Below are 27,332 nucleotides of genomic sequence, written 5' to 3' on the forward strand. Positions count from 1 at the left end.
GTGGAAATTTTATTTTATTTTATAAAAATCTGTGACTAAATAAAAAAACTAAAAATGCCAAAAGACTTGTATTTGGTTTGTTTACTTATGGTTAAGGTCCATAGAAATGACCCACATGGATATGAGTACAGGTCTGTGTGTGTGTGTGTTTTCTCCAAATATAAACCATGGCCATTTGTTACTGTATAAAGATTTCCCCATTAAGGTGGTTGGAGAATCATATAGGCGATAGTTCGTAGACTAATTATTTCTAAAAGTTTACAGTCTTATCACTGTCAAAGATCATTTTCAAAGACTTCCAACTCTGACCTTAATTTCCTGGCCTTTCTTCATTGTTACAGCATTTTTTTTCCAACTGCTTATTTTATTATTTTTAAGTATTTCACTCAGAATAACTGTTTTCTGTGTTTCAGTGAAGGGTTTGCCGATTGGTTGTCTGGAACATAATGAGCATAATAGGATGTAATCATTGGTTTATAAGCTTTTTATTGAATGCCTGAGGGTAAGTGGCAATTGAGTTATTAACAGTGATGACTTTCTCAGTATGATAATTATTAAATGTGTGGTTGAAATGAGTAAATTGAGCCCTTGCTGATGAAGGACTATAACAGAAAAGAACCCGGATTTACGCAGAATCTTTCTTTATGCAGAGCTGCATGTTGCCTGGTTAGAGAACAGGATCCTAGTCAACTTGTGAGCTGTTGACAGCCCATGGCTTCTGCTAACAGAGGGACTATCACACTTGTTATTTTCTCACAAATTTACACGTCAATCTCCTACGGCGACAGAGACCCTGAGGAGAATCCGTGACCAGACTTGCTACTCGTGCTCCTCTAAATGTGGACAGTTGTGGACAAGCCTAGCATCACTGCCCTCGATTGCTGGTGACATGCATCACTATTTTACGATTTTTAGCGAAGAGAAGCTTCAGCTGTCCAGGATGTGAGCACGGGGGGGGAGGGGGGAGGTAGAGGAGGGGCAAACACAGGATATTTTCGTGGATCCTCCTCGACGTGCTTCAGGGGGGCCGGGATGTCCGAGAGCCTCGGGACTCATCGGAAACGCTCTGATGTGTGGAGAGCAGTTCTGCATGGCTACGCTTCCCTCATCCGTCACGCTCTGTGTCTGTCTCGCACATCAGCACCTGCATCAATCATTTAATACAAATCCGTGTCAACATCTCTCGCTGCAGCAGTCAGGCCCCCTTCAGATCCTGGTGAGGGAAAGTCTGGCAATGGACGCCCTGCACACCCCTGGTCCAAAGTGTGCTATATTAGGGCATTCCTACCTTCAGCCATTACACTCTACAGTGAGTCACCCTCTTCCTGCACTGAACAATCCACAGTGCAATACCAGTAATTCCATGTAATACTTTCCTTGATGCACTTTACATTGTTATTGTTTATTGTCATGTATTATTTAATATTACTCTATTTATATCTAAATATCTTATTTACTGTCTGTGTGTATTTTGTAAAATAGATCTACCTATTTCTTTTCGTCCCCTGGTATGTGCCCTGTGATGGACTGGCAGATCTATCTATCTATCTATCTATCTATCTATCTATCTATCTATCTATCTATCTATCTATCTATCTATCTATCTATCCATCCATCCATCCATCCATCCATCCATCCATCCTGCTTTAGTCCTGCTTCTGCTGGCAGGAGGCTACACAGACCAGCAAGCTGCTTTCAGGTTAAAAATTTCTGAGACAGCAGGACACAAGAATAAGGTGAAGCAGGAGACACTGGGAACAGCCAGAAAGCAGCCAGGTAGAGGGTGGAAGCGACTGTCTAACGGCAGAGATGACCATCAAATTATCTGACTCTACCTCATGAAACAGAAGATGACATCAAATGACCTTTAAAAGGAATGGGAAACATTAAGTGCGGGTGTGAAGTGCACTGCTAGGACAGTTCATATCGGGCTCCTAGAAGCAGGACTGAAGTCCCATAAAGCAAGGAAGCTATCAAGTCCCGCCCTGCCTGACCCTCCTGTTTCCTCCCTGGCGTGGTTCTAACGAGCCGCGCCTGCTGATCGTTTGTCCTTCCTCGTGTGATTCTCTCCAGCTGCTCCTTGTTTGATCCCTCGTTAGCCCTTTTTATAAGCGCTTCCCTGGCTTGGGTTAGTTCTGTCGTTTATGTTCTGTGTCCAGGTCCAGTGTGCCTTCGCCTCTCCTTTTTGATCCACTGTGATCCTCTTTTGGTTTTTTTTCTCCAGTCGTGTTCAGCTTATAAACCCCATTTGTTTGCCCTGAATCCTGTTCCTGCATCCTCAGTTCTGCCATGACAGAAGCCCTTCATTAATGAGAAGCAGAGAAGAACCAGGTTGCAGTTTATATATGTGTGTGTATATATATATATACTGTATATATCTGTCCATCCTCCCATCTATCTATCTATACGTCCGTCCATCCTTCCAGCCATCTCACATTGATATGTATGTCTCTATGTCCTTACCTACCTACCTATTCAATAGGAGCCTTACACATCATTGAACAAATGGCAAAATGTACCTTTTTTCAAAAAAAAAAGTAGCAAGATGTTAATAGGTAGCATTTCTAAATCTTCAAACTCTGACTCTCAATAAGAGATCAAATATGGCAGTTGGTAGTAATATTCCAGTAGCTTGAGAAGGTTCTCCTGTAGTTTAACTCGGCGTCAGACAGCAGACCAGTGTAGCTCTTAAAAGCCGCGGATGAGAGAGGACGCTCGTTAAGGCCTGCATGGGTGGAGGCTGCAGGGGTCTGTCGGGGCTTCTGCATGCAGGCATTAATGCTTTTAGCGCAGGAAGATTAAATCGGATTCTGGAGAAAGTGGTGCGTTTCTGTGGAAGGTGTATGGCTCAGTGGTTAAGGGGGCTGTGACTGCGGTCAGAAGGTTGCGGGTTCCAGTCCTTATGTTGGCAGAGTGGTTTCAGCATGGGGTCCTTGAGCGAGACCCTTAACCTCCAATTGTTCCAGGGATTGTCTGACACGCTTCCTCTTAAGTGTCCTTCACTGGATAAAAGCATCTGCTGGACAAAGAGACAGAAGTGTGAGGGGAAAATGGGCTGATTTTGGGTCTCCCCCCCCACCCCCCTACATTACCTGAATGTTGGATCTTGACCCAGCCCCCTCCCCGTTGGGATTACATGTGTCCCACGTTGGCTGCCCGACATGACAGATATTAGGGTTCTGATAACTGGGGATAAATAGACAGAGAGACGTAGCTTCGCAGTTTGGAATCCAGAAGAAAAATGAGAGGAAACTACTAGCGACGCATATTATAACTCACATGCCTTCCACAATCCCACCACTGCCCCCTACTGTCCAGGAGGTAAATAGTGTAAGCGCATTTTCACCGCTCGATAATCACATCTGCATAATAGCTACCTAACAATATCTTTTTACGAGAAGATAACTATGATAATCCCACAAGTAAAAAAATAAATAAATACACATTTTCACCATTGTAGCTATGCATTAATGGGCGTCACGCTTGTACATCGGCTGTGGTGAGCAGATGCCATCGACGTGCCACCATTGTGCTTCATTATGTGACAAACAGCTTAATTAGACTCCCGCATGCAGCGCCTCTGCGATGCCCCACTGGGCAGCAAGGTGCCGCACCTCCATGTCTCCCCATGGCACAATGAGGAACATCTGGGCTGGGGTACGGAGATGGGGAGGGACGCATCTGTCTGGGGGTCTCCCCCAGCAGTCTGGAGACACCTAGAACTCGCGGTACCGATCAGTCCAGACACCAACCCGCAGATACCAGACGAGGTGCTATTTAACACATTCACTGTTCTGCCAGATCTTACCCTGTTAGGTAGGATGAGTGAGGTATATGGGGAGAACAAAAAAGGCTTTTCCCAAAATATAGCTATGCGTGACTCGTGCAGTGCTGGGCTATTCCTGGAGGGAGGATCGGATCTTTGGTGTTTGGTGTCTTTCTGGGTTTTAAGGTGCTCTCTTTAAGCCGAGCCCGTCCGGTCTTAATTATAGTGCAGAATCGGGGCTGATAATTGGCTGTGCCTTATTCCATATCACAGTGCCTCTCTGAGGGCTAAAACACCTACGAGGATTCTTGCTCATTCATCAAAGTCAGACATGCATATTAGCGCTCGTTTGCCACAATGGACGGTAAAGGCGTGTCATTGGCATTTCAAAGGCGTCTTGACGTGGATTCGGGTGCCGTGGATCTCTTTAAAGCTCCATCCCCAGTGTAGTGACAGTTTGTGGCCAACAGGGGGCATCAGGCAAATGGTTTAAGTGGTGATAAACACCAATCAAACTCGAATATCACCAGTATTCATCTGTCAATCAATAAAAACCCCTCAGGTAACTTGAGAATAGACATAATATATGCATTCAGACAATGAGACCATAAGGCTTTACTAGGGCTCCTCCTCACTTTGATTACGGTCCCTAAAAAGACACCATAGATTAATTTATCCCTGAAAAAAAGGAACACAAATCAGTGGAAAAAAAAAGATTCTGATGCATCAAGAGGTCAAAGAATTCTCACAGCAATTTCAGACAATATAACATAAATATACTTCTGTCCTCCTCAAGAATGACACCACACTTTTAAAACTGGGACTGAACACGCAAGGATGACAAACTGTTACTTAAAATATTACTCCTCTATGATTTTTTGCATGGGGAAAGAGTAGATCTCCTTCACACTGAAAAGGTCAAGGAAGGTTCCCGCGAATTATAGATCCTAAATCCATATACATTATCTGGATACAAGCATGACAAATCATTGGCTATTTTTTTGTAAGTCGTCCAAATAATGTTTATGCTCTGAAGTGCACCCAAAATCGAAAATATCCAGAAAAGGGTTGCTTTTAAATTGTGAGGGATTGCAGGTTAATGTAGCACCGGCTAGCCCTGGTGAATGGGCTTTAGGGCTGCAAGGAGGCTAATGGTCAATAAATTGCCAGAAAATTCCGGTTTCCAGATAATAAGCCAGTGGTGGGATTATGTGGCTCTGCGGGTCGTGGCTGCCCCCCCCTTTCCAGCCCTCCCCTCAGGTTGTTCTCAAATGGAAGACATGCAAACTTTTTTAAGTAACGGCAAACCACATTCCCAGCCCCTGCCTGCTCATTCCGTTCCCTCTCCGGCTGTTTTTCACTTCCGTGCAGCCTCCTCTCTCCAGGTACCTCCGGGGGGGGGGATTCGGCGCACAGCCTTTTGGGCAAAAAAAAGGCCATTTGAAGTGGCTGCATGAGGCCGGGGGGAGATTCGGAGGTTTGAGAAGGCGCCAGACCAGCTGCATAATTTAACGAGGTCGAAGAAGTGGGGGAGGACGGCCACCCAGCACGGGGACCACAAGGTTCAGACGCCACCCCCCATGGGAAGCGTGGTGAGATATCATCCATCCATCCATCCATCCATCCATCCATCCATCCATCCATCCATCTATCTATCTATCTATCTAGTAATTGCCATTACACAGAGTTTTCCTTACCGTAATGTACACACAATCTTCCATCCATCCATCCATCCATCCATCCATCCATCTTACTTTGATGTCATTACTATGGAATCAGTGCATTGCCATGTAAGGCAGAGTCTCCTGCACCGTCACCTCTAACCCTAACCTCCCTTTGTGTTTCTTGATCCTTTTTCCATCCCCATTCTTTTTTTTTTTTTCCCTAAACAGAAAACATTCCCATTTGTGCGCTGAAACATCCCGCTCGCACGCCAACGCGAGCCTATAGGTCACACGCAGAGGAAGCGGCGTGGAGAACTAACGCTGATGCTTTCTGACAATAGCAGGAAGGATCCAACCCTTTCCTCCATTCTAGAGACGTTGGGTCACTTTTGTAATCGTGTGTCTCGTTTTCCAGAGTCGGAGAAGGAAGTCAGGATCTCAGCCCTGTAGGCTGCTTAGCATTTCACGCTCTTCGACGATTCGCCGCATTATACGTGCCTCTTACGGGCCAATAATCACCTGTGCCTAGGAGAGGAAGGAGAGAATCGGAGACGGCTGAGGTCTGACGTGAGCAGTAGCTGTCAGATCCGCTTAGGTTCAGGATCAGCGGCTTGTTCTCCGCTGTAAACAGGAAATGAACACACACACCCACACACACACACACACACACACACACACACACACACATGCAGCCGCCTCGCATGGCAACCGCATTGGGTAAAACGCCGCAGACAACTTCAGTGCATCTGAGCAGAACAACAGTTAAACATAATATATATTTCACATTCCGACATTAACTAAAGGCTTTACTACGGTTACTCTTCACTTTTATCACAGCCCATAAAAAGACACCAAAGATTAATTTATTCCTGAGTAAAAAAGCAACACAAGTCAGTGAAAAAAGAAAGGAATCTGATGCATCAAAGTGTCAAAGAATCATCACAGCGACCTCAGAGTTTATATAAAACATATATATGCCACCTATAATATACACACAGATTATGTGTCCCCACACTGTCAAAATAAGGGGACATTTGGTTTCCACAATATAATATATACACAACCCACCACCACCACCCCCTACCACCACACACACTGGTTTACAATTATATCTTTGTGGGGACTCTCCATTAATTTCTATGGGGAAAACTCACAATGATCACAACATGACGACCTTAACCCCTACCGAGCCCTAACCTTAACTATAGGTAACCAAACAGAATGCAGGACGTTTTTATATTTTTAGTTTTGGTCCCCACAATGTAATATAAACCTTATCCACACACACACACACACACACACACACACACTCCATGCTCTCTGTCACTCTCAGCTGAAGCAAATAATCTACCATTATCCATCCATCCATTTTCTAAACCGCTTATCCTACTGGGTTGCGGGGGGTCCGGAGCCTATCCCGGAAGCAATGGGCACGAGGCAGGGAACAACCCAGGATGGGGGGCCAGCCCATCGCAGGGCACACTCACACACCATTCACTCACACATGCACTCCTACGGGCAATTTAGCAACTCCAATTAGCCTCAGCATGTCAGTCTACCATTATTTATCGCAAATAGCAAACACGCAATCAACAAATGTCCGTCTGCCATTTTGTGCCATATAAAAATGTAACACATGCAGTCTTGTTATTTTTAATGTCCTTAATTAATAACTCAAGGAGCCCTGGCCTTGTCTCAAGTGAGTACTCTCCCAGGTTTTCTAATAACTGTGATCCTGTCTGTACGGCGCAGTCAATTAGCGGCAAACTCCGAAGCTACGGATTGATCCGGAAAGGGAAAATGAAGCCAGCTAGGAGGCTGATGGGATGGCTTTGATGTCCTTGGCATCCAGTGAAATGGCTGGGAGACTCACTCCCCCTCGCTGGCAGTGAGGCCGTCACCCTGCTCACATTAAACCTGACAGATCTGAGGTTGATTAGCAATCCTTGAACAACATGTCAGTTTTACATGCCCCTTAATTTAAATGCCTGGCACTTAAAGGTAAAGTAAAAGAAACCTTGGTTGCCCCAAGCAGTGTGGACTAGGCGACGCCCCTCAGTCTGACTGAAGGCTTTTCCAGTTAATCTCTGTAAGTAACCTGAAACTGGTTCTTCTGTACCCTGAAATGAGGGGACACTTTATTTGCAGTACAGGTACACTAGAATGTGTTTTCTCATACCCCATCATGCTCTACTTTAAGACACCAACACACACTGGGGGTCTGAGGACAGGCTCAGCCAATCACGCAACCCTGCTGGAGTATTGCCTCTACAAAAGTGTGATGCGACTAGTCTGCCAAGCATAGGATCTGAGCCCTTGACCTTCCACTCACAGGCACAGAGTGCCAGTCCGATGAACCACACACTATTCCCCCAGCAGTCTTGGCAGCAACGATACCTTGGGACCCCTCTGTATTTAGCGAACAAACCGATAGCCGTTTTATGCTAAGCGACGCTACTCTTAAGCTAGTGGGTCAGGGGGACCCACTTGGCGCCTCCGGAATGCCCCGGGTCTTGCATTATTAAACGCCGCCATATCGGCTGGGGAGGCTGTCTCCTACGACGCGGCTGGGCACGGACGCTCGATACTGCGGTTTACAGAGGACCTGCCATGTCAAACACTATAAACAGCAGGCCTGACTGTGTCCCGCGTCTCCTCACTCGCCCTGCCATCCATTAGCTGCGGTAGATGCTATCGGGGGGCTTCTCGGAGTCTGGGCCAGCTTATGTCAGCGAGCGAGGTGCAGCCAGGGGCGGCGCAAGTGGGCTTTAACAGGCCCGCTCCTCTTTTAACACCCCCGCAAAATGCCCAGCAGCGTGTGAATCTCCAACCCGCTGTTATAGTCCTTACACAACTGCGCTGTATATCTGCGGAGCATCTGCAGGAATCTCGGCCGGCACAGGCATCACTGCACTTTATATATACTGTAAATATATAGGCACGTATTGTATCTCTATGGCAACCCTGCCGTTCCTTCATCCGTGTGGGTCTCCATGGCAACACTGTTTATGTGCATGCACCTTTTCCCCTGGGTCGTCAGGGGACCATATGCACCAGTGCAGGTGGGTGGAGCTCTGCTGGTCAGGGCAGCAGCCCTCCCCCCCCCCCCTCTCCCACACACACACCCAACTGTAGCTCATTGCAAAGAACACATGGATGAAGATGAAGTTAAAATTATGATGGATGCCAGGATCAGTTTCACCTTTGGGTAATAAAAGACATAGTGTTGTACTTCCACGGTATCTCCAGCAGGGGGTGATATTATTGACAGGAAGGTGGTCAAACGGGCCAAGGGATGAACTGACAATTAAATCAGGGAGGTACTGCTTTCACGCCCCTCACACCATCGGCAACCCCCACAAAAAGTAATGCATTCACAATCTGGAAGCGTAAACAAAAACAAAAGGAACAATCATGCCGGTAATTCCTCAGGAGAAACTTTGATTGAGCCCTTGTTGAAAATTTCCCGTTATATGTAATTTTAGTGCTTCAATCAAGAAAAAAAGTCGCGTTTCCCATAAAACCACATCAGCATCCATGGTCCTCAGTTCCAGTATGGGAGGGGAAGCGTTTTTTTCCAGTTGAACTCATAACGGATCAGGCAAGACAGAATTGCTGATTATGTGGTTACTCTGGGAAATATGCCTTTATATTTCCGGATTGCTTTTGTTCATGTTACGGTGGGTGGACTGATGAAACAAGCCAATGAAACTAAATTAAAAAAAAACATTTTGTACTTGATGGGTATATGAGCGGCTTCATTGTTTATGCTGCTTAATAATTCATATCAGCTGAACAAACAGATAACTGGAATATTGCTTAAACCTAATTAAATCTGGTGTGAAATATTCTAATAATATAGACTTGACATGCCGAAATGAAACAAATAAAGTTAGGGTTATTCAATCAGCACTTTTAATTTGAAAGATTGCAGGCCTGTTGTCCTCCCTTCCCTGCTACGTAGGTGGGGTTTACATGTCCTCCTTGTGTTGTGTTAAATGTTCTATAGGGTCTGTGTGTAACTTTTCACAGACCTGATGACATCTGAAAAATCCAACTGTGGCTTGAGCCCAATCTGGACCAGGGTTACATTTCCTTAAGTTTCTTTCAGCCTGGAAGACATCAGACAGGATGGTAAAGCAATTTCAGGAAAAAAAAGGTTTACATTAAATGACTGATGTATCATTCATAATATTGCTTTAAACTGCAACTTACATCAACGACCAATCATTCCTCTGTATGGCGATGAGTTAATCACTCTTTATTAAGAAAGAGAAAGAGCAGAAACGAGTTGGAAACATTTTAAATGCTTAGGTGTAAAAATTTAAACACCTATGAATTTATAATACATTTCGTTATTAAAACTCTTGGTTCCCCCATAACTCCTGAAGCAGACATCATATGTCTACATTAAAGGGAGAATTAAGCTTTAAATTAAAATTCACTTACTGTGCAATGAATAAGTGAGACTAAAGCCGATTTTTCATGTGGAAACCCTCGACTAAAGCTACTTAAATCCCTTTGGGTGATGCATGCAGTTCCTATGAATGACAATATGAGTGTTTAAAGTATTAACATAACGTCAAATTTAAGAATCAACTCTGTCCAATAAGAATGTCATTTTATAAAAGCGTCGTGTTGCATCATGCGAGGCAGCCTGCTACGCCAATGTGAAGTGCAACGGTCTTCCAGGCATTCTCGTTATAGTGCTCTGTGAACGGCGATCACTCTGCACGATTTGCACTGATAAAACCTGTAACTTAACAGAGCCCATGAAACTACTAGCTGTTTAGTACAACAATCCCGTTTTTTTTTTTTAAACTTTAACTGCCTCCTCACATTGATTCATTATCTGGGGGGGGAGGGGGGCGGGGATTGATGTTCCTGAACCCCCACTAAAAGTCACAATTAAAAATAAAATAAAAAAGCATAAAACATTACATCAGTATCTGGCTTAGTGAGTTAAGTTGGCAGAGTGATGTCACACTTAGGCCCCTGAGTAAGAGCCTTGGTAAATGGTAAATGGACTGCATTTATATAGCGCTTTTCTATTCCTACGAGTACTCAAAGCGCTTTACATTTCATGCCTCACATTCACCCATCCACACACTCATTCACACACCGGTGGCAGAGGCTGCCATGCAAGGTGCCAACCTGCTCACCGGGAGCAATTTGGGGTTCAGTGTCTTGCTCAAGGACACTTTGATGGGGTCAGGAGGAACTCGGGGCTCAAACCTGCAACCCTCCATTTGCCGAACGAGAGCACTACCTCCTGTGCCACCATCTTCCTTAACTCCCAGTCTTTCCAGGGACTGGCTGACTCTGCTTTCTGCACTGCATGTCACTTTGGATAAAAAAAGTCTACTAAATGAATCCTGTAAATGTTTTCAGTCATGCCAGAAAGACATTAAAATCAGCTGATAGCTTGTGGTTACCCCTCACGGTCAGGCTCATAGGAATCTCATTTTAAGGTCTACTAGGACAGAAAGTTACCCGCCGATACGCTCAGTGCCGGACGGCGTCGCAGGGAACAGCTACGCAGATGTCAGACTGAGGCCCCCACACCTGCACACTAAAAACAAAAAGCTAGCGATCTCTGATAGGGGCTATGATCCTCCAAGCGCCGTAAACGCCCACAGCTACACTTCGGTAGACACCTCCCATCTTGCCCCGGTGAGTTCATTCGCTCTCCCTTACAGCCCAGAAGTCAGAGGGACGCATCTGTGTTCAATTAGCAAGTCTGCAGATAGCCCTGCATGATTACTGGGAGCTAATTACTCCTCTATTAATCATCCTGAAAAGGTAATTAAATGCTTAATATTTGATAGAGATGAAATAAACAGTCAGCTAACTCTCACCTGTGAAATATTTATAAAATGTTAATAGATCTGGGGGTAATTAATGGAAGCTTGATTAAGGTTATAATTTCCACCGACGATAAATCATACTTTACAAGCGGAGCCGGGCACCCGGGCTCACGCGTGAAGGCCTCCGTTGTTGGGGTCGATCCAAATACCAGTCAGCGAACTCTCCTGGTGACGGATCCGCCCAGCACGGCTCTGGTACAGCCTGACTCCCCTGTTTAGGGTCAGGAGTGAAGAGCCCCTGTCTGATATCACCAGACAGTCATGGGGACTCGGGGAGACAAAAACCACGTTCATCTCTGCGTTGCTTACTTGGGTGCCATGTGAGAGATGTGGCTCAGTGGGTTTGGCCTGTGTTCTGATGGGCTGTGGTTTGAATCCTGTGCTCAGTACAATAGCCTCATCAGTGCTGAGCATTGAGATAAGTTCTTTGCCCCCTTACACGTACTCTGTGGCTGCTGGCCAACCCCAAACCTGAGAGCAAGATCAGATGTGTTCTTAAACAAATACGGCTTCATTTGATATTGACAAACAGCTGGGAAACATTGCTGAAGGTAACTTATATCACAGGATTTCAGCTTCCGTCAATTTTGCTGTTAATTTGAAAGTGGTTTGTAAGAGTAATGTAAATATAATAGTTACAATTGCATGACAAAGTGCTACTTTGTAATTTCTAAACATAGGACACCTTGGAAATACTTTGTTAATGCGGTGATAATGGATAAAAGCGAGTTAAGGATCAAAGATATTGAATGATTTTTTTAACACAAAGTATTTTCCGGGGTAGAAGGTTCTCAGCGCCGTTTTGGTGAAATGAGACGTCGTCGATCATTATCTCCTTCCAATTTGGGTGTCAAACGGGGCACTTTGGGTAAACTGGGGCTGAAAGGGGAATTCTGGGTACTGCTCACACACAGCCAGTGTGGTTTTCTGGGCTTTTAAAGCTCGCTGGAAAGAAGAGTGATCAGGCCATCCTCCCCTCAAAAATTAATTTAAAATGTTCAACTTTCACTTTGGTGTATTATAATTGATTTCTTTTTATTTTGCATTGGGGATTTTTGGTTCTAGGTCGTCTGACTCACTCTGCTGTGACAACGTGGGTCGTGTTCTTTTGAAACCTCTGCCTTTGCCCAGACTGCAGTGTAATCAGTATCCTTCCAATAGCTTTCCGTTTGAAAACAATGTCCAGTGGTTTTTTTCTGGTTATTATTCTTAATATTTTTTTACAGGGATGGAAATAAAATCCTCTTGAATAATTGCGTTCCTGACAAAAAACACCCCCATCTTGGAGCTGATGAGATGACGCGTCCCTGGCCAGTGTTTCCCTTCCGACAGAAGCTTTCTTAAACTTCAAATGGCCTCCTCGGAGTCTCGTTCGTAGCTTTCCTGATGCTCCGTCTGGGTCACACTTTCCACGCCTGTAATCGCAGCAAAGGGCTGTTGTTGTTATTAGCTGCCAGTTATTAACAGAAAATTAGGGCCACTACTTCTTATCTAACTGATATCTTTTTAAGTGCTCCTTATCGATATCATGTCCCACAAATAGCCATAAATCAACATTGTACGCCATAAATATCCCATTCTGTGTAAAAAGGTGAAAAGCACATTAATTATCTTGATAACAAAGTGAACTGCACGCTAATGGCAGCGATAGCGCAGCGATACAGTCGCTTCCTCCTGCGTTGTCAGCGCCTGGGCCCGCACCAAGACGTGTGAGTGATGTCGCCCTCGTAAATAGGCCACCTGTCTACATTTCATGGCGGCTGTACTCCAGACTCTACCCTGCATGGGGCAGTGACCTTGCGTGTAATGGTGGGACGCGTCAGGGAGTCCATCTCGATGCTTGGCAAGGTCAGGAGATACGTCCAAAAAAAAACGTTTGTGAGGCCCTGCGGTTCGTGGGTCCTCTGTCTCTGGAAAACGATTAATGCTCAAGCAGAATACAGCTAAGCTGCATGTAAATATTTTTAAAGTACAATGAATAAGTTATTCTTATAACTTTAAGCTTTAAGCAATGGAATATTCACTGAAGAGAACTACATCAGTAGTAGCATTATTATAGCATGTTAGCGCTTATAGTAGCGTTAGCAGTGCTTGGATATCTATTGGCTAGTTTTGGTCACATGTCCATTTTTAAATCACTCTGTGGACATTCATTTTTAGTTCCTCGTAAGTTGGCTTCAATGCCCCATAGCAGCATGAATATGTAGTAGCAGTTATAGTAGCGTTAGCAATCCTGAGATTTCTATTGGCTGTGTGTCAACAGCCTATCTGCAGCCTCTACCAAATGCAACTCAATACACACTGTGTGTACATTCACTTTTAGTTCTTCGTGACATTAAGTTCGCCTGAATGGCCCTGGTGGTAGATTCACACACGGTCAGGTCAGTTCCTGTTCCCAGGAGCTGCTCCTCCATGCCCCATGTCTGTACATGTGCTGATGAAGTGTAGAAAATGAGGAAAGGTATCACGCATGTTTAATGTTTTACGTATGACTCATGGTTGGAAAATTCAAGCAAAAAAATCACCACAAAACTTCTTAATATGACTTATGGGTGGATAGCACTAGTACGGAATCACTACATAATCTCCGACGATTGTGCAGTTGTTTAATGATCTAAACGTGACATATGCACTTAATATTTTTCATGCATTTCTGTGTACTTTCATTCTTGCTACCTATGCTCTCCACATTTAAATATGAAACATTTTGAGCTCATATCTCATCATATCCAATATAATGATTTTTTTTTTTTTTGGCAAAAACACAGATATTAAATAAAAGATCGCCTTAATCTGAATTATAGCATTTGGTACCTTGTATACATCACATCGTATCGCTTTAATGCCTCGGTAAATGACAATCACGGTTCACCTCACAATTAACAAAATTAACCACTCGGAATATGTTTTTATAGACAGTGTGCGGCTCTGCAGGTAAGGCCTCTCTGCTCGTGAACAGAAGGTTGCTAGTTTGAGTCCCATGCTTGGATGAGTAGCCACATTTCCACTAGGGGGGCTGGATGCTCAGGCCCCAGGTTTCGATCTCACCTCTGTGTGTGTGTGTTATAAAAGAAGAGCATGATGGGATACGTGGGAGACCACATTCTCGTGGAAGTGATGCACACTCCGGGAGAGATATTGTGACATCAGGGCTGGAAGGAGAAGGTGATGACATGTTTCTTTGAATTTCAGTTTTTCATTAAATCTTTGCACTGCATTTGTTCTTCGTAGAAGGTCCTTAACCCCATTCCGTGTTTTTCTGTCACTCCCTGACAGTTCACCCTTGCTGTCCGTCCTGCCCTTGAGTATCAGGCTCTGCAACCTGCCACAATTTTAAGCAAATAATAGAAAAAAGCAATGACACAATTACGTTATTTTAATAAGGTGAGAAAAAAAAAATGTTTGCTCTGTGATTTGACCTTGCATATCTCACCAGTCAGGTTATGCTCATGAATATGAATCTGGGGAAACTACTGGGATGTATAGGCAGCAAACGTTTGAGGTCGGAATGGAGGCAGAACATCTCCTAAAAGGATACGCATGCCATGCACCCATCAGCATCTACCAGGGTCACCTGCCAGGCGGATGCCTTGGAGATCTTCATGATCAGCTCATGCGAATGATACAAACAGGAGCACTTCTGACCTTGGGCTGGTAAAACGATAACATTTCAGTTATTTAACAAACACTTTTATCCCAAGAAATGTACAACTAGGAAGGCAGGGTCAGCCAGTCTCCGGAACAATTGGCGATTAAGGGTCTTACTATCGAGGGCCCAGTGCTAAAGTCCGGCAATGTCATATATGCTGAAGGTAATTCAGACTATCAGAGGGATGCCAACTTTTATCAGCTTGCTGGCATGAGATTTTCAGCTCGAGACAAGTCTGCACACACATGCACACGCATTTACATGTACGTACAAGTCTAATTACCTTGTAAATAGTTTGTAGTGTTTGCAAACTACCCCAACACTTTTTGATGTAGCTAATTTTAGATTTATAACGTACACTTGCCAAAAGATTTCTTGCGTGAGAGTCTGCGCGACTGTCACGCCAGATGTGTGAGTTGGCAACCCTGTTATCAAATCCAGGCTAATTTTGTTTTCAGATACGCAAAATGAAAAAGAAATGTTTAAACATTATAATTCTGCAGCAAACCTGGCTTTAAGGGTACTCAAATCAATATCGTCATAACGGGCAGCCAGAGAACGGAGGCTGGGCAACTTCAAAAGGAGAATGTTCTCAGGTGTATGTAGCTGATTGACACGATCTCACTGGCAAAAGACAGCTGCTGGTTGTGATGTATTAGTGATGGTAAGTAGAGAGATCCAGGCAGCAAATCGGAATGACCCAAGTCAAATGAGCACAAGTCTGTGTGTAACAAAAAAGGTGTGACATGACTTGTGAGTGAAGGGGTTTGCCCGGGTGGAGAGAAAACTGATATTTGAGTTTATACTGGTGGAGGAAGTGTTTGGCAGAAGTTATTATGCATGGCGATATGAAAAGAGAAGATGGCTGACCAAGTAAAATGGCTGCAGCTGGCGTTGAAGAGGGAATCATTTCCTTCTGAAGCATTATGGAGCTGCAGTTTTGTGAACGGTGGGCAGGATTCTGCTCAGTCAGCCCTGAAGAAAGCTTGGGGTCAGTTTCATTTCCAGAGCCTGCCTGTTGTTAAAAAAACAACTGCTCAAACTGATTAGTGTGAAATCGCTTCATTCACCATTACGGTGAATGAAGTAGGCAAGGATCTGTCTGTCTGTCCCAGGGTGTACCAAAGTCAGGCACAAGGCTGAGGTACATCCCGGGTGAGATCCATTGCTGGACAGGCTCATATACAATCATACACCAAAGGCCATTTGGAGAACCCAACTATCTGCAAGTATTTGAAATTCAAGAGGAAGTCAGAGTCCCCAGAGGAAACCCACACATCATAGGGAGAAAATGCATCTCCACACACGCAGAACCGATGACAGATTCACAGTCCCCACTCTGGTGGTGTGAGGTAGCACTACTCAAAAAGCCAACAGAGGCTTCAATAGAATATGTGACAGAGAAGTTGATTGTGCTGCACTCCTGTAGAAGGGGAGACTCTTAAAAGTTATAAGCACATATTCAATTAATTTTATCTCCTATCAGAGATGTCTCAGATCGTTTTACATATATGTATATAAACAGACACAGCGCACTGTGCAAGCATCAAAATTCAGAAGACAAAGGAGGTGTAGAATAAAAACAATTTAGGATGGACAAGTAGGGTAAAAGAAAAACCACTGGGGGCTCAAGGTCAACTGGCTGCCCATTCCTCCTGGGAATGGTAGCAACACAAGGTAAATTAGATGTCCGAATTATCAGTTGGATGTGATCTGCTGAAGTTGTTTGTTGGCTTTCCTAGCTAAGTCTAGCCATCATCCTGGGGTAAGCAAATGTCGCTGAGGAGACAAACGGTTTATTTTAAGGTGTTGGAGGCTGACAGCTGTACACTCAAGGTACACGAACGGTTGGTGTAAAGGAGAGGATGGTACAGGAAGTGCCAGGGAATTAATACAATGATGAAACAATGAGTTATGGAAATAGCATCAAGACAGGAAGTGACATGCAAAGTGGCACCTGAAGTTGCGTCTGTTGTCTGCTAAGGCAAAAGATGGGTCTCCAGGTAAGCTGTGCCCGAGTGTGGGGGCCTAGGAGCAGAAAGCTCTACTGGCAGCAGGAGTTGTATTTATTTTTGGCAATACAAGACACCCTGAGTTTAATGATGGGAGAATTCAGAGTGCATAGAGTGCAGTTTGGCTGGTAAACAGTCGGTAGTTCTGTTATGTTTGCCCACACACAGGTGAAAGCAGCGGGATTTTGAAATCATTCCTTAAACCTGACTGGCAGCCAGGGGGAGGAATGTGCCGGCATCATGTGATCCGTTATTACGCTCAGCGCAGCGCTGAATATTCTTTGTAACATGGAGATGTGACTTCTGAAGGAATTGCTTCAGTAAACGCAGAGGCTTGTCAAACAGTTAAGCCCATGAGCTGTGTCAGCCGGTTCTGAAAAAGTGTCCAAGAAACAAACAAATTAACGATAAAGAAAAGTCAGGGAATAGAAATATCTGGAATCAGTGGTTGGACCTTTGAATAAAGTTCTTGACTCAAACCTTCTTCGAGCAATTAATGATGCTCCAAATCTCACCAGGTTGAGTCCCCATGAGTCACTGGTGTCGAAGTGGCAGGGTTTGTGCGGGAAGAACATTCACCGCACAACGTAGGACGCATATGACAGTCCTCGAGGAGTGAACAAGGCAGGTTACCGCTGTTATTGCTTATGACAAATCAGACGAGTTGTAACGACTGTCTTTGGTATAGTCTTTCTCTTGGGAGGGCCTAGTAGGTGTCCACGTTCAGCCTGAACACTGGGGTTCATTTAGAAAACTCAAAAACACATCAGCGGTGAAGATTAGTAGCTGAGCTACATGCAAAAAATTAAAGTACTTTCTGATTGCTTGACCAGGCCCCATCCATTGTACATGGAAATAGCAGAAACACTCAAGTGAAGTATCTGTAGTACATACTACAATCTGCCAATTAGAGGTCGGCACTCAGACAGAGCTGATTCACGCTTATGTTCCATTGGGTTGCATTTGGTAGAGGTTGCAGATAGGCTGCAATAGGCTATTGAGCTTGTGATGTCCTGTTGTTTTCCTGTAGAAACCCATTCGATTTTTGTTCCGGTTTTTCTCTTCACTGTCACCAGCCAGGGGGTGGCATGGTGATGCAGTGGTTAGCACTGTTGCCTCACACCTCTGGGACTCGGGTTCGAGTCTCCACCTGGGTCACATGTGTGCGGAGTTTGCATGTTCTCCCCATGTCGTCGTGGGGTTTCCTCCGGGTACTCTGGTTTCCCCCCCACAGTCAAAAAACATGCTGAGGCTAATTGGAGTCGCTAAATTGCCCATAGATGTGCATGTGTGAGTGAATGGTGTGTGAGTCCCTGCGATGGGCTGGCCCCCCATCCTGGGTTGTTCCCTGCCTCGTGCCCATTGCTTCCGGGATAGGCTCCAGACCCCCCCCCACCCCGCGACCCATTAGGATAAGCGGTTTGGAAAATAGATGGATGGATGTCACCAGCCAAAATTGTACTTGCAGCGGCAAATTCCGTGGAAGTCAGTGACGTCGGGCTCCGGCTCAGTTACTCTTACTGTCAGGAGTCACAGAGACTCCCCATGTTTGTTGAAGAATCAAAGACAATCTGGATTGCGATGGAATCTGCCACACAAACGTAAGCATCCAGACGCTCGGGAGACAAAGCTGCCTCTCCGTTCCCCTCTGCTTTGTCCTGCTCACATTGCACAAATATCTTATTTTCCTAAGCCTGCCATTAATCTGATCTATAACCTTCGCCGGCCAGGATGGGGAGACTTGGCTGGAAACATCATTTCCTCACTCCTTCAGGGTCAAGAATTTGATCCCTGCCTCTGCAATACGTGTCTGATGTGTAGTTCATAAGTTCTCCCCTGTCACCTGGGTTTCCTACCCCTCTGTGATGGATTAGTGTTTCAAGACCTACACAGCCTGTGATAGGCTCTAAGCCCCCAAAGAGCCCGTACCCAATGAGCAGTTGGAAAACTGATGTTAAATGTACAGAAATGAAGGAGTGCTGGTGAGCATCACTTTGGAAATTCCACCAAATCTGCGATGGTGTTTCATTCAATGTTTTGTTGCCCCAGTAGGCAGACTTTCCTCTGCTTCAACACACAGACAGATATGAGCAAGCTTGGTGGTCACAGCACAGGGTCAACAAGCACACAGTACTCCTGGAGTTGGGGGTAAAGGGCCTTGTATTTGGAGTGCATGCTACAAGCAGGCCAACAGAGGTGTGCTGTCACAGCCGACGTAGTGCGGAGCAGGGAAAGCAGGCACAGGGAACAGGACTGTGGTAAAATAAGGGTTTTTAATGCACAAAGAAGCATGACAGACATACGAACTTCAAGAACATCAAAGACCGGACTGGGGAAACAGACTTGAACGCGGATTAAATACACAGGACTGAAGGCAGGATACGCAGAACAGCTGGTGAACATAGGGATTCTGCACGGGGTTAACGAGGGGGCGTGGCACACAGGAGGATCGGACGATCGGGGCATGACATCTGCACTCACATAGAACTGTTTCACACTTCTGTTACATTGGGTAGAGGCTGCAGATGTTTACAATAGGCATGTGACAATTCTGCCATGGTCAGAGCTTGAACCAACAACCTTCTGACACCAGACAAAGCAGCTTAGCACATTAAGCCACACTGTGCCTCTATCTCAGCTGAACCTTTTTTAGCCACCCTTCAAAAGATGCAAAAAGAGACCCAGGTGTAAATTCATTCATTTCAAACAGAGGAGAAGGCAGAGAAGTCTGGGGCTGGGCAGGTCTGCAAAAGTGGCATGTAAAATCCTACAACGTGAGGAGACCAATGCATATTAATAACAATGGCTTATTGAGGAAAGACAATCCCATCCTTTGTGCTGTGTCTCCTTTATCTATAAATGTGAGAAATATTCTAAATAATTCTCTCCCATGGGTTCCGAGACATGGAAAGTAGACTCACTGCCAGCTAGCCTCACTGAAACAGACTTAATCTTAAATACACAGAGACGGATCGCTCGATGAGAATGTGAAGCTAGCCATTTTAAACCACTGCATCACGTTAGCTGCTACAAGGGCTTAAGAAATATCCAGAACTTGTTCTGCAGACCCTGCAAGATACAAATATACGACGCAAAACGGATTATTCCATATAATGTCAGTTGGACCTGAGCGGTTTTCGTGAATTCACTAAATACTGACTAAAATGTTCATTTAGGGACTGTAGGGTGTCTAGCTTTAGTATGTGAGCTTGCAATGTGTGACTAAGCAGGATGAACCTTCTGTACCTGTGATTGGAAGGTTGCTGCCTCAAGCCTGGGATGGACAAAATAATCACATGTCAGTGGGCCCTTCAGCAGGGCCCTTAACCCCCAGCTGCGTAGGTGGCTGCCCTTCGCTGCCAAGCCTGCTCTCACCTACATATGTGTCTGCGTGTCACAGAGAGTAGATGGAGTAGGCGAGAGGAGACTTTCTCCACGGGGATCAATAAAAGTCTCATTATTATAATATAAGTTTCTCCACAAGGTTCCTCCGTCGATCAGGATACTCATTTTTTGGCCGTGGGTTTGGTGTTGATGGAATTTATGATTCTGGGATTTGTTCATAGAAATGTTTTTGGATGTTTTGAAGTGCCCGTCTCCCATTATGCAAAACCGGCAGCATTAAAAGCTCTGCCTTTCACTGCTGCAAGCTTGTTACTCTTTATCCGCTTCCAGACTCAAATCTGGTTTACAGATGACGTGCTGTCGCATTAAACCAGCAGGATTATAATTTCATGAGATTTCGGCATTCACATGTAAATGCGGCCGATAACCTTCATTTTGTTTTTGCTGCTGCCGTACTAATAGGCCCTGCTCATTATCATAATTACAGCCTAGATCTTAACTTACAGAATCGATCTTTCCGCACTCCCCCGAAAACATATTACATCGAACCACAAAGGGACTGCGACTGACTGCAAATCACTGAAATCGGGAAGCGGTATTTCACTGTGGGCCCTTGATAACCTCGCGAACTGTCACAAAGCTTACACATATAATATCATTCCTTTGAAAACCTTTCCACTGAACAATGTGTCATCAAAAGCAACATCGGCAGGGACTGGAAGGCTGCTTGATGTTTTTTTTTCACCACTCTAAGCTCTGGAATTAATACTGTAACACCCCCGAAAAAAGAAAGCTGTAAATACAAAAGATATGACATTATGAATCTGTCTGACGGCAGAATGAATATCAGAATCTCAGAGATAAAAACCTAGGCTACGTTGCTAGGATTTTCACAGTAACTGGCAGGTCTCTGATGCATCTACGCTGCTTCTCCACATCCTCGGTGTTTTAAGGCATTTTCTTTGTTATACCGAGTGACCCAGCAACGCAAGTCAGAAGCTCAGATCATTCGCCAGAGGTAATGAAGGATTTGGAGCTCGTCACTGGGAAACTCATTGTAGATGTTTATGTGGGAGATCAGAGTCCCTACAGGAAAGGTTGGGTGGGATGACTGCCATTTTTTAATGTTGATTCGCACCTCCTGTACTTTGTTTCTGCGTCTACGTACAGCGTATGGCTGCACCGTTTGTTCTGACAGTGCACAGTGCGGCACCGATCCCCATACCTGTCACTGCAGACCAGTGAGACAGCAGAGCTGAACTGCGTGGCTTTCTCTTCTCCTCCATCTCTGAAATAGCAGTTCTTACTTTGCACGCCCTCTTTCTTCATATTCTTTTGCATGCTCTTTGTTTATCCTTTGTCCGATTCCTACAAAAGGAGAACATTAAATAACCGCTGAAGAATCACTTTAATCAGCTTCTGGAAATGTCTGGGTTTTTCCGGGATATTCTAATTATCTCATTGCCGTCTGGATACCTGTCCGTGTCTCTCGACACACTTGTAATCAGGTCCCTACTTGAGATGATGCGTAACGTGCGTACAGACCTGGCCCCGACAGGGCGTATTAGCAATCCTCGTTCTCCTGGTTGTAGCTTCTTCCAGCCTAACATGAGGGTAGCTGGTGCTTTTCTGCACTGCTGCACGATATGCCCACTGGACCAGGGGACGGAGGGCGTCCCATTCGCGCTGGTGCTGGTCGACGAGGATCACCAGCTAGGGTGAGGTGAATCCACTCCAGCAGCCCGTCGCTCTACCGCTGGCAGCCCTCGCCGAACTTCTGCTCCTCCGAATTCCTCCCCCGGCCTCTCTGCAGCTTCTCAGGAGACTCCCAGCGTCTCCCCCCTTAATCCCCCCCCCCCCCTTAACCTCTACCCATAACAGTCTGCAAACCTGAACAATGACATAAAAGTCTAATTATTAGCGCTACGTTTTGGGCTCATTATTAAAAGTGCAAAATTAACAGCACTGAAAAAGTTCACAAGGTACCGCAGAAGTGCGAGATTCCGTCTTAACAACGACAGCTAATACAGTGCATATGCTTCTTATTTAGCGTCAGTTAGTCAAATGTTTGTCTTGGTTCAGTGACTCCTTCACATCTGACTCACTTGCGGTCTCTGTTATTCCCATGCTGACTGGGAACAGATAAACGGGAATATTTTTCCAGCTTGCTGACTGATTGCAGAAATTCACAGAAGACGCGTAAGCCAAGAGCAATATCGAAAATGATTTGGATCGCATCAAATCATATAATATAATATATATGTATTAGTAATACATAAGGTTTGTTAGTGTAAATGCATAGCATACCTTTAATATCTTTAATAGTCTTGGCTTGAGTACATCACACATCTTTTACTCGGCAACCAGCCACTTACTGTACCTGTTCCAACAAAGTAGAAGACAGACTTAGGGCACATTTCTCATTCGTAATCTGCTTATAATGCAAAGTAAGCAGAGATCTCAGATATGCACTGAGCAGTTGACAATAATTGGGGGGGGGGGGGGGGGTTTGTATATTTGTATATTTAGGGGCAGATGTAATAAGCGGGACCAAATAAAGATATCAAATAAGGTCGGGGGGTTGTGCTACATGCTACACGCTACACACATTAAGTGTCTGTTAGACTCAGTGATCACCCCAGATGTAAAAATGACACCCAAACAAGTAACTATAAAGAAGGACCCTGAAAAGAAAACACACCCACTATAATAACTAAAAAGGGGCTCTGCTCAGAGCTGGAGGTGCACCCTGCCCACTAAGGTAGGAAGGCTGCTTCTCATGATCTCTAGGCTTTAAGAGTTTAAACTGAAGTCTCTCACATAATGTCCTTGGAATAGCAGTTGCCCCCTCACCGCCACAGGGAATGGGGCCCTTTCATCCTTACAGGTAAGAGTCACATGTTTTCATTAAGGACCGGTATAATTGGCAGACTGCCCCCAGGTCCTAAAGCCCTATCTAGGCTTTCCTTGAAAGCAGCCAGTTTCATTGGTTTATTTCATTATTGTCTAAGGCAGGAGTAGGGAACCTGATCCATGGAGAGCCGGTGTGGGTGTGGCTTTTTTGGATGACCTCTCAGTCAGCCAATAATAAAGCAGCGATTCTCAACTTCAGTCCTTGGAATCCAGTATTATTGGCTGATTGAGAGGCCATCCCAAAAACCTGCACCCACACCGGCTCTGCATGGATCAGCTTCCCTACCCCTGGTCTAAGGATACCTACGACTGTGGTAACAGACTTTTTAAACCATAATAACACAACCTTCTGGACAGAAATGGAAACATGGTTGCTTTCTTGGCTTAGGTCTTATAGCTTATGGGATGATGTTACAGCTGTTGAAGACCTAGCAGATGACTCTTATTAATTGTTACACTTATTAATATATCTAAAGAGCCTTTCTTTCACCAGAGGAACACAGGTCAGGTCAGAAAAAAAGAGCTATTAATGGTACAGGAATTCTGGCCCATGCAGTCATTACCTCAAGTGTCTTGAAGTGGCAGGATTAGGCACTGCACTCACCTTCTCATGGTGCCCGTCCATGAAATTTAGGCAAGAGTTCAAAATATTATTGCTTGTTTTCAAAGGTAAATGCCAAATATTTTGCTGTACCAAAAATTAAGCATGTCCCCATAGATATCCTACTCTACCTGTTCAAAAGCATTCTTAATATTTAAGCACAAAGTAAAAACCAGTACACTGTTGAAGATTAACCAAAAGTCCTCACTGAAGGAAGGATCAGGATCAGAGCTCACAGACGTTGGTGAGCAAATCAGCCAATCCCGTTACTCTAATCGGTCACGTGATTAGCCCGCTGACCACTACATTTTAGCAGTGACTGTTTTCTATGATTGCCTGCCTCTTCTTTGTATCATGTCACCACCCTTCAGTTCACTGCAGCTGTACTTTGCGGTATCCAGGTATCTGCTGCATAGCAACCCAACTATCTATCAGCATGCTAGTTAGCCGCTATCTCGGCTTTCCCCTCCACCTCCCACGCGGCACCATCTGCCCACGCGGCGCCATCAGCCGGCCTTCAGCGGGGTCTGGAGGACGGGTCCACGCATTGGCATGGGTCAGGATACCGACCTGACTGTCTGCGCCGGCCCACGCTTGGACCGCTGGATCACCGGACCAGAATCTCCCACCGACTTCAATCATCTGAACATTTTCAAATATTATATGAAACTTCATTTGTTATTTTTACTTTTTGGACAGTTAATTTCTGCTTGGTTGCCTTTCTTTGAAGGGTTCAGGGAATAATTTTAAGTTTTCTCTACGCTGCTGATTTAGTGTTTTTTTTCTTCCAATACACTCTGAAAATATGACAGGAGATCACAGTAAAAAATCACTTTGTGGCAAATGTGGAGTTACAGACGCGCTATATTAAATAAAACTTGACTGATGGGGGCTTGCGTTATGGATGAAATCCATAAGGTGTGTTACGGAGGATGAGTGGACAGTAACCAGATTAAGCCGGATATTCGGAAAGGGAAATTCGATTAAGCAGCATTTTTAAAAAGTGTAGGAGGGGTAGAGTGTGGAGGAGGAATCACCGTGATTAAGGATCTGGACTTAGGGAGGATAAAAAAATGCTCTTCAGCTGTTTGTACCCTTGAGCGAGCCACTTAAACTGAATTATTTTGGGACCGATATCCGGTTATGCAAATTGACCAACTTTAAAACATTTAAATGTCTTTGGATTATTAAAGTGTCCACTAAACAACGAAACTGTCTAGTAAACGAATAACATGCACTGGGAATATTTAAAATAAAGTCTCTCCAGAGGATGAAATCAAACTCTTACGTGCTTAAAGGTATAAAAACAGATTTTGTTTGTCTCTGTTCTGCCTTCCAAATGGAGGAAACAGCTGCTTACTTCAATGTCTGAATGTATTTTATTCTACCCAACTTTGTCTTGGACGGTGGTGGTGTTGGTGGGAATTATCGGTGCCGGTAGTTTGTTAGGTCGGTGCTCGTAGGATTGAACGGCCCTGTGGTTACAGTGCTGTCTAAGGTTTTGGGGCATCTTCCTTGGGGCTTTTACCTGCCCTGGGGAAGGAAGGGCACGTGCATGGGCAGCACATCAGATGCATGTGAAAGTTGCAGGCTTTTGAGGTTCATTGGGTGATATTGGTGAGAAGACCCCCCCCCCCCCATTTCAGTTTCAGTGCTTCATTCTCCTCTTGATAAACTAGCAGATGCACCCTGATGTTCTTCGATTCCTACACCAGGATCATAGTTTTCATGCTAGGGATTGTTCAGACACCGATACATTAAACAGGCCTTGCCCAGAGGCCCAACAGTGAAATCTCTTTGCCGACCATGGGATCTGAATCAACAACCTTCTGAACGCAGAGACAGTGTCCTATGCAACTGAACCACACCGCCCACCAAGACATGTGCTCTTCCAAGATGGAATCAAACTAGCAACCTAACGGAGTCCATTTTCACGCATCTACAGTCCCCTGCACTACCGGCTGAGCTATCGAAGAGGACCTGAAAGTGACGGAAAGTGTTTTTTGGTGCCGGGACTCTGAAAGCAGCCAATAGACTCAGTGCACAAACTTTGAACATATTTTCAGTCGGCTCTGCTTTAGAAAATAAAAAAAAATGGCAGTTTAACTACACTCACCCGACAGATGGTGATCTGCTAGCGAGCGTGTCATCGCGGCGTTTAACCATACGGGACAATGACGAGCATATTGCAGTGGCCCTTTCATAATGCTTATTTATTTTCGCTGCAGCACTCAGTGGTCCATAGGATTAACACAACAGCACTCTGACTTTGAATATGGGAGGGCATTTCAAAAGGGCAAGAGTGGTGCATTCTGGGAAAATATTGAAACGCTTTGCTTCAAACCGAGGATGGGACATATTTTATTAATAGGAAGAATAAGAATTAAACATTTAGTCTGGCCTTTTTTTTTTATCTTTGTCACTCTAGAAAAGTGACCATCTGCTTATCGGATGTGATCTCGGCACCCGTGGGATGAAAGGAGACAGAGAGAAAAAACCTTTTGATTAAAATAATAATCAGAAGTGTCATTTGGATCCCAGTTCCAGAATTAGGAATCTGCCGAGAACAACCTCAAAAATCCGTCCCGCCTCCAGGCGATATTCCTCATCTGCTACCCCAAACATGGAATAAGCGAAATCTGCCCAGGAGAACTTGGTTCACGGGTAGCTGGCGCGTTCAGCACTTGGGTGTGTTTGGGCCTGCTGCAAGGTACCTGTGGGAAAAACACAGAACACAAGCTGCCCCCCCCCCCCACCAGCACCTCCCCGACTCCCGGCAGCACTATGACGTGGATCGATATCCAATTCAGTCTGCATTACTCGCCGAGCCGGACGAGGGCCCGTCCAGAAACTCCTCACCTCTGTGTCTTGGCGTTGCCACTTTTTAATATAGCGAGAACCTGAGCCCCTCTCTCTCTCTCTCTTTCTGTCTGGGTCAGATGAGAACAGAGGCAGGGCTGAAGGGAGGGAGATCCTGCTACCTCAATAACGGCCCAGTCCATCCCGGTGTCTTTTCAGATGATGACTTGTCCAGAAGAGACTCTCAGGACCTTTAGATTTGCTCTTCCATACCACTGGAAGCACTGCTCTTAGAAATCAAGGTGTCCCTCCTCGGGGCCTAGTTAGAAATGAATGGACAGGGGCGCTGAGTCTTTACTGGGGAGGGGGGGAGCGATGGCAAAGGTATATATTATAAAAAGCTATTAATGACTTAAGCCAATAAATACTAAAAATAAATACTAAATACTAAAAATAGGCAATAAATGCTAAAATAGGCATAACAACATCCCTGGTCTCTCTACAGTGCCCACTTTTCTGTAAATTTAATGTTTCACACTTGTTATCATCTTGCAGTTCATGGATACTAATGAACAATAATAATGACATTTTGCATCTCATGGTGCTTTTTCAGGTCTGAAAACCTAAAAGAGGAAGGTTGTAAAAATTAAGCAGAGGAAATATAAACGGAAACGATTTGCTGAAATGCATACAAATCAGGAATAAGCACTGGAATT

At 44.8% G+C, this 27,332-nt stretch overlaps 1 long non-coding RNA gene across 3 annotated transcripts; it reads right to left on the reverse strand.

The window, feature by feature from the left end:
* Positions 1-3,135: 3,135 nt before the first annotated feature.
* LOC125713220 (uncharacterized) lies at positions 3,136-22,099 on the reverse strand. 3 transcript variants are annotated; one of them, XR_007383514.1, is made up of 4 exons: positions 21,849-22,099; positions 21,529-21,671; positions 9,646-9,689; positions 9,464-9,542 (listed from the first exon to the last, which is right to left on the reverse strand). It is a non-coding gene; the product is annotated as an uncharacterized LOC125713220 (long non-coding RNA). The 3 variants fall into 3 exon arrangements; XR_007383516.1 differs by lacking the exons at positions 9,464-9,542; positions 9,646-9,689 and adding an exon at positions 3,136-3,186; XR_007383515.1 differs by lacking the exons at positions 9,464-9,542; positions 9,646-9,689 and adding an exon at positions 15,621-15,921.
* Positions 22,100-27,332: the final 5,233 nt, after the last annotated feature.

The sequence above is a fragment of the Brienomyrus brachyistius genome, chromosome 18 (assembly GCF_023856365.1).
Source record: "Brienomyrus brachyistius isolate T26 chromosome 18, BBRACH_0.4, whole genome shotgun sequence".
Taxonomy (NCBI): Eukaryota; Metazoa; Chordata; class Actinopteri; order Osteoglossiformes; family Mormyridae; genus Brienomyrus; species Brienomyrus brachyistius.